General features: G+C 39.6%; 3 non-coding genes and 1 pseudogene across 3 annotated transcripts; all 4 read left to right on the top strand.

Annotated features, from left to right (window-relative positions):
- The first annotated feature begins 225 nt into the window (after nt 1–225).
- LOC123638986 lies at nt 226–326 on the top strand (annotated as a pseudogene).
- A 2,645-nt stretch (nt 327–2,971) lies between these two features.
- On the top strand, nt 2,972–3,043 carry TRNAA-AGC. Its single transcript has one exon. It is a non-coding gene; the product is annotated as a tRNA-Ala (tRNA).
- Nucleotides 3,044–12,906: 9,863 nt separating this feature from the next.
- Nucleotides 12,907–12,979, top strand: TRNAF-GAA. Its single transcript has one exon. It is a non-coding gene; the product is annotated as a tRNA-Phe (tRNA).
- A 1,957-nt stretch (nt 12,980–14,936) lies between these two features.
- LOC123638978 lies at nt 14,937–15,043 on the top strand. Its single transcript, XR_006735548.1, has one exon. It is a non-coding gene; the product is annotated as a U6 spliceosomal RNA (small nuclear RNA).
- Nucleotides 15,044–16,119: the final 1,076 nt, after the last annotated feature.

The following is a 16,119-nucleotide window of genomic DNA, read 5'->3' as shown; positions in this document are numbered from 1 at the left end:
CTAATTATGAGTGATCTTTACATACCTGTAATAAACCCCACTTGGTCATCCTGTATTATCATTTGTAATGTGCTATTGGATTATGTTTGCTATTAATTTTATTTAAGATTTGGGCATTAAATTTCATATATTTTATATGTGAAATGGGCCCGTAGTTTTCATTTTTAGGGCAAACTGAAATGTTTATGATCAATGTTATACTAACTCTATAAAATGAATTGGGTGCTTGCTTTGGCAACACATACTAAAATTGGAACAATACAGAGAAGACTAGCATGGCCCTGCACAAAGATGACACGCAAATTCATGGAGTGTTCCATATTTTTTCTGCACTCAGATGGTTATTGCAGCACAATTCACAATTGTAAAGATATGGAATCAACCCAAGTGACCATCAATTCATGAGTGGATTAACAAAGTGGAGTATATGTATACTGTAGAGTACTACTCAGCCATCACAAAGGATGAATTAATTAATGCTTTTTGCAACCATTTGGATGGAATTGGAAACCATTCTTCTAAGTGAAGTATCTAAAGAATGGAAAAACAAACATCACAAGTACTCGCTATTAAATTGGAAGTAACCAATGAGCACATATGTGCACAGAGGGAAGTAAAACTCAGTGGAAATCAAGCAAGGGGGGAGGGGGGAAGGGGGGAGGGGGAAGGGGTAAGGGGAGGGGGAAGAAAGAGATGGAGGAAAATCTCACTAATTGGTACAATGAACATTATTTGGGTGATGGGCACACTTATAGCTGTGACTCAAGTATTACAAAAGCAACCCATGTAACCAAAAGCATTTGAACCCCTTTAATATTTTGATATAAAAAATGAATTGGAAAATTTCCTTTTTCTATACTTTGAATAATTTAAGTCGAATCATTTTTTTATATTTAGCAGTTTGATAGACTTTCCTTATGAGAGTATTTGAGCTTGGTGCCCTTTTTTGGGGAGTGTGCCTGTTAAACTATTTTTCAAAAGTAATCAGTCTGGTTAGACCTTCTGTCTCTACGAGGGTTAATTTGGGTAAGTTATAATTATCTACAAAATCCACTTGTATCTAAGTTTTCCAGTCATTTACTGAGTTGTTTTATGTTTTCTCTTATGATTTTAAAAAAGTTCTTCTGTTTTGATGGTTATTTTCTCCAATTAGTTCTAATTTTATATATTTGTGCTTATTTTTTCTTTTATTGATTAGGTTGGCTAGAACTTTGTCTATTTTGTTGACTTTTCAAATATAACAGATTCTTTATTTATTAGTTGTGCTTTTTCCTAACTCATTTTCTGGATTTGTCTTTATTAACCTTTCCTTCTGCATTCTTTTGGTTTATTTTGTTGTTCATTTTCTAACTCCTTGATCTGAGTGTTTGATTCATTTATATTATTTTTCATTGCTATTGATATAGAGATGTAAGGGAATAATTTTTCTTAGGGTAAATACTTTAGCTTTTCAGTTTGTTTGTTTGTTTAGCTTAATACAACAAGCTTAATTTATTCTCTCACAGTTCTGGAGGCTGGAAGTCTGAAATCAAGATGTCAGCAGGGCCAAGCTCCATCTGAAACCTATGGAGGGACCTTTAGCTTCTGGTGTTTGCCAGCAATCCTTGGCCTTCCTTGGCTTGTAGATCTATCACTCCTATCTCTGCTTCCATCGTCACATGTTCATTCTCTCCCAGGTGTCTCTCTGAATGCTTTAGCTTTCTTTCATAGATTCTGATATGGTACGTTTGCATTTTCGTCCTTTTCAAAAAGTCGTATAATTAAATTTTGTATTTCCCTTTTGTCTCAAGAGTTATTATATAGCATGTTTTAGAATTTTCAGGTGTTAGGGGCTTTTATTTTTTATTTTGTTAATTTCTAGTTTTAGCGCATGATCATAGTCGGAGAATGCTGTTTGCGTTATTTCTAATCTTTGGAATTTATTGAGATTTTTTTTGGTAGCTTAAGATGTGGTCAGTTCTCATTAATGTTTCATAGGTACTACAAAATGATGTGGCGGGTGGGAAGAGGCATACCGGGCCCAGACACCCTCACCAGCCTCTCCCCTCTCTTTGGTCATTTCCGGTAGGGCTTCAGGGATCCACATTTTTCTGAAAAATCTCAATTTATTATTTTCATATTCGACCCTCTGCAGACTAGCTTCAAAAACTTATTCAAGTATGACTGACAACCTTTTAATCTCTGATTGGTGAATAATAGGATTGGAGAATCTGTTATCTATCACATCCCCTTATCATGTCCGTCTGCCCATATAAGCGACTCCCCCGATGTTAGCTGAGGCTCTGTCGGGGTGTTGGGCTGGAAGGGTGAGGCCCAGAGCCTCAGACAATGAAGCTGGTGAACTAGGCCAGATGAGCCCAGAGCTTCACGAATAGCGGATTCGAATGCGAGGGTAGCCCCGCTGTCACATCACCCTCCAAGTGTTCTCCCGGCGGGGCAGAGGGTTCTGCCGAAAGGGGGCGCGACCGGAGCCGGCGCGTCCTTTCTCCGCGCGTCCCGCTCGGCGCCTCGCCAGGTCTCCAGCTCGAGCCCGGCGGAGGGTAGCTGCGGCCGACGCGGACCGCTCTTCCTTTGTCCCCCTGTCTTCTCTCTGCGCGTGGATCTAACATGGTCTCTATTTTTGTATCCCCAGCATTATACTTTTGTGGCTTTCTGGCAGCCCTTTAAAGCTGCGTGGAAAGAGACGAGAGAGTGAAGACACGAGAGAAAATATTTCATTCCCGCGTCGTCTAGTGGCGACAGAGAAGTGACTCCGACTGATAAGTCTTTCCAGATCCCAGGACCACCAATAGAGGCTTTCGGTCTAGAATGTAGTTGACTCGTCTGTCAGCGAAGCGGCACACAGGACCTAAATTTAAGATTTTAGAAACAGCCAATTAGGTAGAATGGATCTTAGCCTCTTGCTACTTTCAAAATATAGCAAATGGTGATGTTCGGTCTTCAATACATTCCCGAGACTTCATCTTTGTTGGGGGGTGTAGCTCAGTGGTAGAGCGCGTGCTTAGCATGCACGAGGCCCCGGGTTCAATCCCCGGCACCTCCATTCTTTTCCCATTGTTCTATTCCTTTTTCTTTGCTCAACCAGGAAGTAAACCTATTTTGCAACGATTTGCCATTAATATCAGCGCTGTTCCACTTCTACTCCGCGGACTTGACACCACTCAGGGTGGCTGCGTAAGCACGAAGAAGAAAAGATGGCGAGCTAAAAGACAGACTCGCCCGTTCACCTTTGGTTCTGTTTTGCAGTATTATTACTTTTTAAAGCAGGAAATAAGAGATAAGGATGTAAAGATTTAACAAAAGAAAAACATAAGCTCTTAGACAATTTCTTTTAGGATTTTTTTGTTTGTTTTCTGAGCAATGGTTGGCCATGATCAGACTGCAGGCTAAGCAAGGAGAAACGCAGAGCCTTCCAAACTGGGAAATTGAGAAAGTTATTTCATCAATGAACGCAGAGCCGTCGCACTTCTGCCGAAATAGCTCCATTGGTAAGTACAGTCAGCTGAAGATCTCACAGTTCATGGATGGATTTCCAGTTTTGTTCTGTCTTCACTATTACCCGAGACTTCGACTTTCCTAGTTGATGTACCAGAAGTAATTTTATCTAATACAGCTGCGCCCTCTATCGGAAAGGAATTTTCCAGACCCTGGGTCAATGTGGTCCTTAGAGCACAAAAGTTGGTAACACCTGACAGGGTGTTAGAACTGCAGAATCTCAGTTCCACCCCAGACGTACAGAGCCTGAATCATTAACCTTTCAACAGGATCCCTGAGTGTTTCCTTTGCACATTAAAGTTTAAGAAACACTACGACGTGGATTAAAAGGGTATGTATTATAAATATATGGCTATATTTAATTTTTTCCAATTTGCTATTCTAATGTAGAAAAATAATTGCAAAAATGTATTTCTATTGCTGAACCATTTTTGTGAATCACTGTACATGATTGAATATGATGTGAAGTTTTCATTTTATTTTTAATAAAAATTTTGCAAATTTTGCAACAAAGACTGTGCTAACTTCTAATGTGAAATGGGAAGTTTGTATTTTTGTCTCTGTTCTGCAACACTTTAAACAGGATAAGATCTTGTAATCCTTTCAGAACTCAGAGCTGCCTCTCGTCCTCATCAGCGACCACCAAATCTTTAAGAACTTCTGTATTAACACCCTTTTGTGTTCTAAGTCCTATGATAGATTTTGAAGATCCAAAACCCTTAATTACCCCTACGAAAGTGTGGACTGAAGGATGCAGCAAGAATTGGGAAACCCCTGGTTCCCAATATAATGTCATGCCACCTGTCGTCCTGTGAAGTGATTAGGAAATTTTCAAAGGAGAAAACAAGTTCCAAAAGACATTCTTTCACAGAGTAATATGTCTTAATTTTGAGATTCTTCTCCAAAGAAAGATTCAGAGCTAGTAGTGAGGAATCAGACTTTCTTGATGTGGGAAATATGTCATTTTCTGTTCTGTTGACACTTTTTCTCTCTCCTTTCTTGTTTTGAAAGTACAGTTCCACAATATCTGTTTGCCACGTATACCCACTGTGGCAGGGAAAATTTATTCACAGGCTGCAACCATGGGAATTCATCAGTTTGCAAAAGGAATATCATCAAGCATGAGGAAGAATACCATGAATTATTACCATTGCTTTTCTGTTTATGTTAGGGCTTAGGCCCAAACAGAAATATTTTTTCTGCTTCAAACAATGGATTTCACCAAGCAATTCTACCTCTGTAATTTAAGGGAGAAATGGATAGGATGCAAAAGCCAAGAGTTTAACATGAGAAACCTGTAGGAAATACAGGATGGAGATTTTTTAAAAATCTGGACCAATAAAAACAAATGACATATGACAGACTGGAGGTATTTCTTTGAGAGCAAAGAGCACTTAACTTTGACCTAGGACAATAGTGACTCCTTTTTGAGGTACATTGTAGATGAATTTTAGAAATTCATCTATGTTTTATTTTGGGGTTCTATCCTTGAACAGGATCGTCTTTTGTTTAGTTTTCTCCAGGGAAAAATTAAAGATCAAGGAGCTAAGAGGAAGGGGGATATGGCTGTGGGTGTGAGACCCTAGGTGAATGTGTGAGAGGTGCCAGACTGTTGGGCAGGACCATTGGACATGTGGAAGCAGACACTATCCATTAGGCCATGTAGTTCCTCTGACTCAAAGGTAGTGCTTTATTCTTTTTAAAGACATATTTAGTTGAAGAAAAAACATTATTTAATCCTTTTCTGTCTAGTTCAGGAATTGTTCCTTCATGTTAAATCAAGGTGGGAGACTTAGAGCAATAGAACCAGACCTTTATGTTCATGTCAACAAATAGAGATGTAAATGCCAGAGAAAATCATGAGTGTGAATTCAAATTCTAAAGCATAATGTAAAAGATTCTTACAGGAAAACTATGACCGCACCCTTTTGATCTGTAAATTTTTAAAAAACAGTACTCAACCAGTTACAATCTAATAATTGGGTATGAGTGATTCTATCTCCTGAGATAAATGGTTAGTTTATCAGATGAATCTTATATATTTAGAACTCATCCTACTACTTCCCCATAGAGAGACATTTCAACAATGGTATAAACAGAGAATCTGAATGCTGTGACATAAAATTAATAAACAATTCTCACAGTGTTCAGTGTTCAGTTTCCTTGGGGAAAACAGAAAAACAAAACAAAACTTCCTTGTGAGGAACTTCTTGTAGTCTAACTGGTATCTAGGTTTCTCCAGGTGCAATTTAGAGGATAATCACCTGATTCCTCTGGAAACTTTCATAATTGTACTTTCACAGCATCAAACAGCCTAGATAATTTTCCTCTCATCCTCCCAGCACTTACACACATGCATGTGTGCGTGCACACGCGCACACACACAAGAGTTTGCAGAATTTTGTGAGTGACACTTCTTTAATACCCAATGTCAGTGAAAACTGCCATTTCTGTTTCCTCTTACCTATTCTACTAGTCCAATGACCCAACTGAGAGAGAAGTTCCACCAAACCAATAAGATGCTTCCAACTACAAAAGCAACTCAGTGATATACTTGCTAATATATGCAAAGGCATACAGATAGACAAAGGTGAATGAGGAAGAGATGACATCTACTGGTACCAGGAAACGAGATTTTCTGGGTCTTCTGTGAAAGTTTCAAAGCCATAAAGGGTTCAAGATCAGTCTAGGAAGTTCACTTTTTTGTTTTTCACAACTACCAGTAAATGAGTTCCTGATTTCCAACGCCCAAAGGTTACTCTGAGTTCTCATTCTACTCATCTCTCTCTCTATAGGTGCCTTCTAACCACTCCCACCTCCACTCATTCAGAGCACAGCACTTGGATGAGTTCGCTGTGCGTCATTGACAGGGAGGATCCTATAGAAGAATATGGTAATTCAACATTCCAAAAACAAACTCATCTCCTTCTCCTAATATCTGCTCCATTCCTCCAAAGAACAACAATAAACCTCTCTTTTCTGCTTTTCTTCCTCTTTGTTGAATGAATAACTGGGCTCTCTTTTATGTATTCCCCACTTTCTTCTTTGCTCTATAAATCCAGTAAGTCTCTCAATCCCATGTCTAGCTACCTATTAACTTACTCAGAATTTCAACCTTTTCTCCCTCCCTGAATCTGCTACTTAGTTTATGCCTTGAGCATTATTCTGGACTATTTTTCAAAACTTCTTAGTTGCCTTCATGCTGTAACAAAATGAAGAGATCCTTGGTAATGAATAACAAATTGCATGTGGTTTTTATTCTGACCTGGGGATTTCCCCATCAAAGTTTTGCTCTTAATATTCCTGTTGAGCAAACAGCAATAGCAAGAGTGTTTTATCTAGGGAAAGCTGGTCAATTTTCTGATGTAACAAGTTTCCAATATTTTCCATTGTATTTCAAGTTTTATTTGCTAAAATAAAGTATCCGTCACAGCTTCTTGGGGCCTTTCTATCTTAAAGCAGTCACAAATCCTGCTTCTACACCCAATACTTAGTACTAAAACAATGAACACAGGAATGGGAGCTCACAGATATAGTGAGATGTTTTCTGAAGGACTATAAAAAGTGCTCCCAGCATCAGAGGATGTAGCTCGGTGACAGAATGCATGCTCCACATATAGGAAGGCTCAGGTTTGATTCCCATTGCCTCTAACTCTTGATTTCCCAAGTACTTGCCAGTGAAGTGCACCCTCAGGTATCTTATTCTTTTTTCATTGCCTGGTCACAAGAGGAGTAAACATGACCTAAGACATTCATTTCAATGCTACAGTACTTAAACTTCGTGAGCCTCAAAATCACTTAAGGCAGCTGGCAGAGTAGAAATTTGTGTGGTTGGTTAATTTTCTATTGCTGCTGCAACAAATTATCACAAATTAGGTGGCTTAAAACAACACAAATTTATTCTTTCACACTTCTGGAAGTCAGAAGTCTGAAATGAATACAGTCGTGTGCTGCGTAACGATGTTTTGGTCAACCACAGACCACACACATCCTATGGTGGTCTCATAATGTTATAATGGGCTAAGGCTGGGCACAGTGGCTCATGCCTGTAATCCTAGCACTCTGGAAGGCCAAGGCTGGGGATCCCTTGAGGTCAGGAGTTTGAGACCAGCCTGAGCAAGAGCAAGACCCAGGTCTCTACTAAAAGTAGCAAAGATGCCGCACCTGTAGTCCCAGCTACTTGGGAGGCTGAGGCAGGAGGATTGCTTGAGCCCAGGAGTTTGAGGTTGCTGTGAGCTAGGCTGATGCCATAACACTCTAGCCTGGGCGACAGAGTGAGACTCTGTCCAAAAAAATAATAATAATAAATTATAATGGGCTGAAATATTTCTATTGCCTAGTGACATTGTAGTGGTCAGGTCATAACACATGTTTGTGGTGATGCTGGTGTACACAAACATATTGAGCTGCCAGTTGTATAAAAGTATAGTACATGCAATTATTTAGGCTACATAATACTTGGTAATGATGATAAATGACTATGTTACTGGCTTATGTGGTTATTATACTTTTTATTTGTTTTTCATTTTTTTGAAACAGAGTCTTGCTCTGTCGCCCAGGCTAGAGTGCTGTGGCATCAGCCTAGCTCATAGCAACCTCAAAGTCCTGGGCTAAAGCAATCCTTCTGCCTCAGCCTCCCGAGTAGCTGGGACTACAGGCATGTGCCACCATGCCCGGCTAATTTTTTCTATATATATATTTTAGTTGGCCAGATAATTTCTTTCTATTTTTAGTAAAGACGAGCTCTCACTCTTGCTCAGGCTGATCTGGAACTCCTGAGCTGAAACGATCCACCGTCTCGGCCTCCCAGAGGGCTAGGATTACAGGCGTGAGCCACCGCACCCGGCCCAGATGTCTTTTTTATAAGATGTCTTTTACACAGTGAGTTATTTTCAACTTCACTCTACTTACTCTCCAGAAATACCCTTCTTTTAATCTACTGAACAACCCTTATCTCCAGATCAGAGCTGTTTGCACAGTTTCAGATTGTGGTTTCACGGTGCTAAGGAGAAATTCACAGGATGATACTCTGCAAGCATCTTAATATCATCTTTTTTTAAAATTTCCTTTTATTTTCTGCCCCGTTTCATGCCACCAAAGAAGAAAATCAAGGTACTAAATATCCAGAAAACAGAAAAGTAATCTCTTTGTCCATCTGCAGAAGCCGAGCAACATGGAGGGCTTCCATAATGTAGCCTCTTTTTTTCTCACTCTTCAAAAGCTGTAACTGTCCACCGTCTACCAGGTGGTCACAAGCCATCCCTAAAGTCAATTTTGAGGTCAACCCACTCGACATGTGAAAGTCTCAACTATGCTGTCTCTGCGCCTGTAATAGGACTACGAAGACGGTGGCCATATAGGTAGTCAACACGGATTGTGCAGAGACCCTGCCTTTCCGCAGCCACAGTCTGGCGCTTCAGACTTCCTTTGAGTCTTGAGTGAAGAGTAGAACGTGCGGAGTCAAGAACCTCGTTGCAAACACCAGAAGAGGTTCTTTCGGAGAAAGCTGGGTTCCAATAGGCCTCTAAGAATTAGAAATATGTGGAGCAAACAAACAGGATCTTACTTTCTCATTTTTTGCATGTCAAGCTAAACCTAATAAATTAGACTTTTCCACCGTAGTGCTCAATCTCAAAGCCGCCGGCAGATCCCGCTTTATTCTCAACATCCGCACGCAGGAAATCGGGAAATCCGCGCGGCTACCTCAGGAGCTACCAATACCAGCGGATCCTGAACCACAAACAAAAACGCAACGTCAAAGTGCTCAGCTTGTCTATCCACCGACGGAAACGGCAGTGAGGCGCTCTGGAAGCTACGACAACCGGGGCGAAACGAACCAGACCCTCTTCTTGGTCGAGCCCACCTTCCTAGAGGCAAAAGGGACTCCCTCCTCCTTCATATCCAGAGGAAACGACGGGGAGATGTGGCGCTTAGACTCACTCTACCACCCCGTCTATCCAAATCCCAATAACCGCGAGGATGCTTTTCCTTGCCCTCTTCATCGTTCTCCCTTTTCTTCCTCCGCTTCGCCCACCCGCCTCTTCCCTCTCCCGGCCGGCTGGCGCCGCTCTCGGTCCACCTTCCCCGCGGTTCACTCCGGAATGAAGTTTCCGCTATAGTTCCGCGCACTCCTCGGCCGGTTTGCGCACATTTCGAGCACTGTTTTGAGATTCGTGTGTAGTTGCTATTTTAATTTCCATATCACTTTCTATTTTTTTCCCCTTCCCTGTATGCTCAACTCGGCGTTTCGTCAGCATAGGCTGAGGCTGGGCCCAGCGGAGGAGAGATGCGCGGCGGGGGGTAAACCTACGGTAGGGGAATATCGTTTCCAGTCTCTGGGAGTGCTTGGACATTGCAACCGAGAGAAAAAAAAAAATCTGTGAAAGAATATAAAATATTCTTATAGAGGAAATCATCCAAAAACTTATATCCTAATTGACCCTCGCACCACATTTTGACTAAAAACAAAAAAAACTCGACTTTTTTCCAATAAGAGATAGTTTGAAAACTGTCCAGACATATGGAAGGTTTTGTTAAAATTCATTTTGTAAGTTATGGTCTGCCACAGCGATTTCCTCATTCCAGAGACGATTATTTCTGAAATTCTGAAAACCTCCTAAATTGTTTCTATATTATTTAACAAGAGGAGTCCAATGTCTTGGCATTTTCGAATTGACAGAAGAATTTCTAATGCTCATAGATAGGTAAAAAACAATTCTTAGGCCAAGTCTGCAGACCACAACTAAAAAAAAAGACACTAAAGAAAAGATAGAATGTACTGGAAGCCAGGAGGTATCCAAGGAGATACTTCCTTCTTGTTATTTAAATTTAGGCTTCATTTACATAAAGTAAAATGAATAAACTTAATTATTCAGCTTATGGGTTATTATATATGTAACCAACACTCAGACCAAATGTCCCTCGTGCCCCACCCCAATCAACCCCACTCTCTGACCTCTGTGATCATAGATTATTTATTCTTATGTTTTAAATATTATAAATAAAATCATATAAAATTGTAAACCTGGTACTTCGGAGACCATGGCTGGAGGATCGCTTGAGCCTGGGAGTTCGAGACCAGCCTGGGTAAAATGAGACTCCATCGCTACTAGTAATTAAAAAAAAAAAAAAAAAGTTGGGAGTGGTGGCAAGCGCCGTAGTCCCAGCTACTCCGGGGGCTGAGATCCCTTGAGCCCGAGTTTGAGGTTGCAGTGAGCATCAAGCCTTTGCACTTTAGCCTGGGCGATAGAGCAAGACCCTAAAAATTGTCTTAGTCCATTTTATAGGTAATTTATAAATTCAGAAATTTATTTTCTCACTGTTCTAGAGGATGGAAAAGTCCAAGATCAAGGCACTGGCATCTGATGCCTGGTGAGGGTCTTCTTGTGTCCTCACACACAGCAAGGGCGCCTAATTGTATTCAAGAGGGAGGAGCCTCACTTCTTAATACTATCACATTAGCAACCTCTGAATTTTGGAGGGGACACTTTCAAACCACAGCAAATATATACTCATTTGAGTATGGATTCTTTCACTCAACATTAAAAAAAAATAGATACTTTAACTACTGTTGCTAGTAGCTGTAGTTCTTTTCCATTGCTCTGGAGTTTTGCATTGTATGAATACTGGACATCACAATTTATTAGTTCATTTTACTGTCCGTGTACATTTGGAATTCTCCTAGTTTTTTGCTGAAATTCCTAATGCTGCTTTAAACATTCCTGTACATGTCTTTAAATGGAAATGCGCATGCATTTCTTTTGGGTATAAATGTAGCTGTGGAACTTTGGGGTCATAGATTACGTGTAGATTTAGTCTTAGTTGCTATTTCCAAATAGCTTCCCAGTGTAGATGTATCAGTTCACACTCTCATCAGCAATATGTGAGTGTTCCGGTTGCTCCACATATTCAGCAACATTTGATATTGTCATTTCGTTTAGGTTAAGCGATCGTGGCGAAGAGCGGTATTATTCTGATGTGTTTTTAATTTGCATTTCCCGATAGGAAACGATGTTGAGCTCATTTTAAATAGTTAAATAGCCATTTTTGCGAAGTGCGTGTTAATTTGCTTTCTTATTGAGTTTTTAGCCTTTTTCTTAGTGTTTTGTAGGAGTTCTTAACATATGCCAGATAAGAGTCCTTAGTAAAAATATGAGCATTGAAATATCTTCTCCCAGGCTGAGGCTCATTTTCTCTTTTTAAAGAGGAGGGAGCTTGAAAAACTTTGTAAGCGGAAGAAAGAGCAAAGATGGAGAGAAAAAGAGAAGTTGAAGACACAAGAAAATGTTCAATCTAGAGATCTTTCCTGGTGGCTGTGGGGGAAATGCCCCCAGGCAGTTTGCTGGAGAGGAAACCTTGGAACGGAGTAGAGGAGTGAAATGTTCTAGGAGCAGAAACAGTGTTATTTGGTTTGTGATTCTCTTACATTTCCCCTAGCAGCTTAAGAGGATATAGGTTAGAGGTTTTAGAAATAGCGGGATTTGAGACAGTGACCCGGCCAACTATCGTATCTTTGAATATCCCCCAGAAATATGACTAATAATTCAGGGAGGATCCTTGTGATGTTTCTGTCTTGAGAGAGGTGTGGCTCAGTGGTAGTGTGTCTTCTTGTAAGAGCGTTTGAAATCATATAGATCCATGTGCTTTTCACAATCCCCGACAAGCCTTTACTTTGCTCCTTTTAAAAACACATTTTGGCTGGGTGCGGTGGTGCGGGCTTGTAGTCCCAGCTACTCCGGAAGTTGAGGCAGGAGGATCCCTCGAGCTCAGGAGTGCAGGAGTATGCAGGGGATTCTTCCCCCATCCCCCGTCTCTAAAAAAATAAAAAAAAAAAGACGTTGTGCATGGTTACACTAATATAATCACATTATACTTCCTATTTCCACTCCCTGAGTTTCCTCACCTACCCAGAGTGGATGTATCAGGATAAAGAAGACGAGTATAAGGGAGGGAATGGCGAAATATCCTGGCTCGCTCAGTATATTTTAATAGGAAGCCAAAAGCCTCCACCACGTTAAGTGCCCAATAATCCTCTGTTCCTGTTTGCCCTGTCATTGAAGAGAAAGATAGAAAAAGAAGAACCGAAAGCAGAGAAAAGGAAAAGGCTACATAATTTCACTTTGAATTCCCTTAGTTTTCTGAATAGTGCTTGGGTCGTGGAACAGTCGGAGATGACCAAACCTGAAAGCGTATTCTGCTTTTACCCGTTCCCCGCCTGTTCTCCCCAGTTTTCTGCCGACTTAATCAGCTCCCAAAATCGGATCCTATTTTCAGATACAGATTGTAGTTGAGCCCATAGTTTTTGGGTCAGTGATACTGAATAAAATACAATTAAATACTGAAAAATACATTGACCTACAAATGAAAGTTTCAATATATGGAAAGAACCCCTAAAAAGCTTTTGCTCAGTCAGCCGAAATAGCTCAGTTGGGAGAGCGTTAGACTGAAGATCTAAAGGTCCCTGGTTCGATCCCGGGTTTCGGCAGGCTTGTTTTAAGGCCCCATGATGTTCATGCCCTATATAACACTTCCACACTAACCTCAAAAGTGTGTATACCTAACTACAACTTTTTTTTTGCAAATTCAATCGAGGTAATGTACATATGTATTTTTTTATCATTCTCTTTTGTTTGTATATTCCACTGTGTGCTTCAATGAAGTGTTAACTGATACAGTGCATATTTTATTTAAAGTTTTAAAACCTAGGAGATTATTACTTTAAAATGGAAGAAATTCCAATATGCTGTATGCTGTTGCACTTAAAATTCATTTCTGATTTGATGTTATGTATGTGTGTGGGGAGGGGGTTGGTTTTAATCATAAGAAATGTGAAGAAAAAAACCCTTTAGAAAAATAATTAGTATACTGTGTGAGTGTATATATGTGGGTGTGGTATATGCAAGATAAAATTTGCAAATCACAAAACCTTGGTTTGTATCTTGAGTCAACTTCACTGTTAAACTGCTGCAATAAAAAAAATTGTTGAACATCATTGATCTTTTAAACTATTACAAGAACTTTCTGAGTTTTCTTGCTGACAAGACATTTCTTCAGTCTTGCACCCCTGCCTAGAATTTCCAAATCTTATTTTTATTTCGGTATCCAAGAAAGAACAAAAACAAGCACTTCTATATGTATTATTCTGTCAAGCATTCATGAAGGGACCTAGAATACTGAAAACGGAAAGCAAATGGACAGTAAAGTCATCAAGACTTAGGTGCTTATACCCCATTTTTCCTCATTAACTTCAACTCCTCACTTGAAATTCTGTGTTGGGGATAAGAGATTTGTGTGTGTGTGATTTTGAATATTTTTTTCTTTTCAAATTACTGTTTCAGTTTCACAGTGTCTGTTTTCCACAGACAACTCCTGGACACTATGTGAAGAGACAATAATCTACAATGCTCCAACCTCAGAACTGCATCAAGCTGCAAAATGAAAATTGGTACAAAATGAGAAGCAACATCAGGGTAGGGACATTGATTGTACAAGAACTGGGCATCAGACACTTTATCCACTGGGTCACCTAGACTTCCTCAACTCAGAAGTTTGTGTTTTATTTTATTAAGAAATATTTCACTGGACAAACAGTATCATTGAGTGCTTTGTTGCCAACAGAGTAACAATTCCTTTACATTCTATTGAGGTAGGAGGCGTAGGGTAATTACCAAGCATGATTTCTCTCCCATTCAATAGCTAAAAAATGAGGCCAATAATGACAATCTAAAAAGCAATGTTGTAAAGATCAAAGGAGATCATGCATATAAAGGCATTCTATCAAGTCCATTCATGGCATTGATCTTAATTACTAAGAGACAAATGCTCCATGTTCTCTGGCTCCGGGATTCTCCCAGAACAGCACCTAAATAGATAATGTCTTCTCTAGACAGTGTTGTTCAATGGAAAGATAATACAAGTCATAAATGAGAAACATTTTTGTAATTATACATTTTCAAGTAATCACATTAAAAAAGAAAAAGATAAGGCCGGGCACGGTGGCTCACGCTTGTAATCCTAGTACTCTGGGAGTGCAAGGCAGAAAGATCCTTTGAGCTCAGGAGTTCAAAACCAGCAAGAGCGAGACACCCCCCTCCCCCCGTCTCTACTAAAAAATAGAAGTAAATTAGCTGGAGAACTAAAAATATATAGAAAAAATTAGGCATGGTGGTCTATGCCTGTAGTCCCAGGTACTTGGAGGCTGAGACAGAAGGATTGCTTGAGCCCAGGAGTGTGAGGTTGCTGTGATGTGAGTTAGGCTGACGCCACGGCACCCTAGCCAAGGTGACAGAGCGGGACTCTGTCTCAAAAAAATAAATAAATAAAAAGGTAATATTAATTTTAACAATATATTTAAATCACTTCGTATTTCCAAAACATTATTTCAATAAATAATCAATCTTAAAATTATTAGTGAGATATTTTACATTTAAAAAGTCATATTAGTGCTCACTTCGGCACCACATATACTAAAATTGGAACGATACAAAGAAGATTAGCATGGCCCCTGCGCAAGGATGACACATAAGTTTGTGAAGTGTTCCATAAAAAATAAAAAGTCATATTACATCTTTGAAATCTGTTGTGTATTTTACACTTAGGCACATCTCAATTTGGACTAGGCAATTTCAAGGATTCAATAGCCAATATGGCTAATGGCAAATATATGGGGCAATGTGTGTTTAAACATGTACTTTATATATTTTTAGGTTTTCTGAACTGAGTCGGTATGAGATGAGTGTGTTCTGTCACCAAAATTAAATGATTAATTCCTCAGAGGAATCCTATGTTAAATGAACTCATCTTACAGCTTATGCACAAAAAGATGTTCCAATAGTATTGCTGGTAGATAGTCTAAATATTGCTACAGATATTTAATTTTTTTTTAATTCCCATTTTTATGAGGCAAAGAAGTATACCTTCTTATCATGAATTCCCAAGAATCCAATAGACATCCAGGTTTCTCCGAGTGTAACATAACATGATGGAGTGTTCTGCAAACTGTCCTAATATTGCTTTTACAGCATCAAATGGTTAAGATAATCATTCCCAGCATTAAGACGTGCACATGGATAGACAAGCAAGGGCACCCCATACGTAGAAAAATCGTCTTCCATGAAACCGGTGTCTGGTGCCAAAAAAGTTGGAGACCGCTGCTGTATAGGACTTGAAATGGAGGGCAAAAGATTGAAAATAAAGGCCAGATTTGTGTGTGACATTTCTCTAAGTCTCTCCTTCAGTGAAACCTATCACTCATTGTTTCCCATTTTTATTCTAAAAATCCCATGAGCCAATTGAAAGGACAAGTCTGCCATACAACTCATATTCTGCCAATTTCAAAAGGGATCAATGTTATTTTATGAATGTTGGCAAAGGTTCATATATGGGCAAACCAGAATGAGAAAAGAGTCAATGGCCACTAGGAATCTGGTGCCAGGAAATGGGTTTTCTTTTAATTTTCTTACGAGGTTCAAAGAACCCAGTCTTAATCATGATAAAAACCAGGGTTCAAGAACTGTGTAGGAGCAAACTTATTTGCTTGTTTTCTACAAGTAACACAAATTTAGTTTGTAATCTCAATCTCAAAGCATACCTTTTGGCCTTTATCCACTCTCTACGTATATGCCT

The sequence above is a fragment of the Lemur catta genome, chromosome 5 (assembly GCF_020740605.2).
Source record: "Lemur catta isolate mLemCat1 chromosome 5, mLemCat1.pri, whole genome shotgun sequence".
NCBI lineage: Eukaryota > Metazoa > Chordata > Mammalia > Primates > Lemuridae > Lemur > Lemur catta.
Note: the sequence above shows the minus strand (reverse complement) of the source record. Positions and strands in the feature narration are given on the sequence as shown.